Below are 3228 nucleotides of genomic sequence, written 5' to 3'. Positions count from 1 at the left end.
ACTGACTACTGCTACCATAACAACCATAGCACACTGAGACTGCTGCTACCATAACAACCATAGCACACACTGAGACTGCTGCTACCATAACAACCATAGCACACTGGAGACTGCTGTTACCATAACAACCATAGTACACTGGAGACTGCTGCTACCATAACAACCATAGCACACTGGAGACTGCTGCTACCATAACAACCATAGTACACTGGAGACTGCTGCTACCATAACAACATAGTACACTGGAGACTGCTGCTACCATAACAACCATAGTACACTTGAGACTGCTGCTACCATAACAACCATAGCACACTGGAGACTGCTACATACCATAGTACACTGGAGACTGCTGCTACCATAACAACATATTACACTGAGACTGCTGCTACCATTTCAACCATAGTACACTGAGACTGCTACCATAACAACATAGTACACTGAAGACTGCTGCTACCATAACAACCATAGTACACTGAGACTTCTGCTACCATAACAAGCATAGTACACTGGGAGACTGCTACCATAACAACCATAGTACACTGGAGACTGCTACCATAACAACCATAGCACACTGGAGACTGCTGCTACCATAACAACCATAGCACACTGGAGACTGCTGCTACCATAACAACATAGTACACTGGAGACTGCTGCTACCATAACAACCATAGTACACTGAGACTGCTGCTACCATAACAACATAGTACACTGAGACTGCTGCTACCATAACAACCATAGTGCACTGGAGACTGCTGCTACCATAACAACCATAGTACACTGGATACTGCTGCTACCATAACAACCATAGTACACTGGAGACTGCTGCTACCATAACAACCATAGCACACTGGAGACTGCTACTACCATAACAACCATAGCACACTGAGACCGCTACCACCATAGTACACTGGAGACTGCTTTTACCATAACAACATACTACACTGAGACTGCTGCTACCATTTCAACCATAGTACACTGAGACTTCTGCTACCATAACAACATAGTACACTGAGACGTCTGCTACCATAACAACCATAGCACACTGGAGACTGCTGCTACCATAACAACCATAGCACACTGGGAGACTTCTGCTACCATAACAACCATATCACACTGAGACCGCTGCTACCATAACAACCATAGTACACTGGAGACTTCTGCTACCATAACAACATAGTACACTGAGACTGCTGCTACCATAACAACCATAGTACACTGGAGACTGCTGCTACCATAACAACTATAGCACACTGGAGACTGCTACCATAACAACCATAGTACACTGAGACTGCTACCATAACAACCATAGCACACTGAGACTGCTACCATAACAACCATAGCACACTGGAGACTGCTGCTACCATAACAACCATAGCACACTGGAGATTGCTGCTACCATAACAACATAGTACACTGGAGACTGCTGCTACCATAACAACCATAGTACACTGGGAGACTGCTGCTACCATAACAACCATAGCACACTGAGACTGCTGCTACCATAACAACCATAGCACACTGGAGACTGCTGCTACCATAACAACATAGTACACTGAGACTGCTACCATAACAACCATAGTACACTGGAGACTGCTGCTACCATAACAACCATAGTACACTGGAGACTGCTGCTACCATAACAACATAGTACACTGAGACTGCTACCATAACAACCATAGTACACTGAGACTGCTGCTATCATAACAACCATAGTACACTGAGACTGCTGCTACCATAACAACCATAGTACACTGGAGACTGCTGCTACCATAACAACCATAGCACACTGAGACTGCTACCATAGTACACTGGAGACTGCTGCTACCATAACATACTACACTGGAGACTGCTGCTACCATAACAACCATAGTACACTGAGACTGCTGCTACCATAACAACCATAGTACACTGGAGACTGTTGCTACCATAAGAACCATAGCACACTGGGAGATTGCTGCTACCATAACAACATAGTACACTGAGACTGCTGCTACCATAACATAGTACACTGGAGACTGCTGCTACCATAACAACCATACTACACTGAGACTGCTGCTACCATAACAACCATAGTACACTTGAGACTGCTGCTACCATAACAACCATAGTACACTGGAGACTGCTGCTACCATAACAACCATAGCACACTGGAGACTGCTGCTACCATAACAACCATAGCACACTGGAGACTGCTGCTACCATAACAACCATAGTACACTACAGACTGCTGCTACCATAACAACCATAATACACTGGAGACTACTGCTACCATAACAACCATAGTACACTGGAGACTGCTGCTACCATAACAACCATAGCACACTGAGACTGCTGCTACCATAACAACCATAGTACACTGGAGAATGCTACTACACTGAGACTGCTGCTACCATAACAACATAGTACACGGGAGACTGCTGCTACCATAATAACCATAGTACACTGAGACAGCTGCTACCATAACAACCATAGTACACTGGAGACTTCTGCTACCATAACAACATAGTACACTGGAGACTGCTGCTACCATAACAACCATAGCACACTGGAGACTGCTGCTACCATAACAACATAGCACACACTGGAGACTGCTACCCATAACAACATATAGCACACTGAGACCGCTGCTACCATAACAACCATAGTACACTGGAGACTGCTGCTACCATAACAAATCCAGAAGCACACTGAGACTGTTGCTACCATAACAAACCATATAGTAATACCACAGACTGCTGCTACCATAAATAACCATAATACACTGAGACTACTGCTACCATAACAACCATAGTACACTGGAGACTGCTGCACCATAACAAATCCATAGCACACCGGAGACTGCTGCTGTCCATAACAACCATAGTACACTGGAGAATGCTACTACACTGGAGACTGCTGCCACCATAACAACATAGTACACGGAGACTGCTGCTACCATAACAACCATAGTACACTGGAGACAGCTGCTACCATAACAACCATAGTACACCGAGACTTCTGCTACCATAACAACATAGTACACTGAGACTGCTGCTACCATAACAACCATAGCACACTGGAGACTGCTGCTACCATAACAACATAGTACACTGAGACTGCTGCTACCATAACAACCATAGCACACTGGAGACTGCTGCTACCATAACAACCATAGTACACTGGAGACTGCTGCTACCATAACAACCATAGCACACTGGAGACTGCTGCTACCATAACAACATAGTACAC

This window comes from Oncorhynchus nerka, linkage group LG14, assembly GCF_034236695.1.
Source record: "Oncorhynchus nerka isolate Pitt River linkage group LG14, Oner_Uvic_2.0, whole genome shotgun sequence".
NCBI classification, from domain to species: Eukaryota; Metazoa; Chordata; class Actinopteri; order Salmoniformes; family Salmonidae; genus Oncorhynchus; species Oncorhynchus nerka.
The sequence above is the reverse complement of the archived record's forward strand: the minus strand, read 5'-3'. Positions refer to the sequence as shown.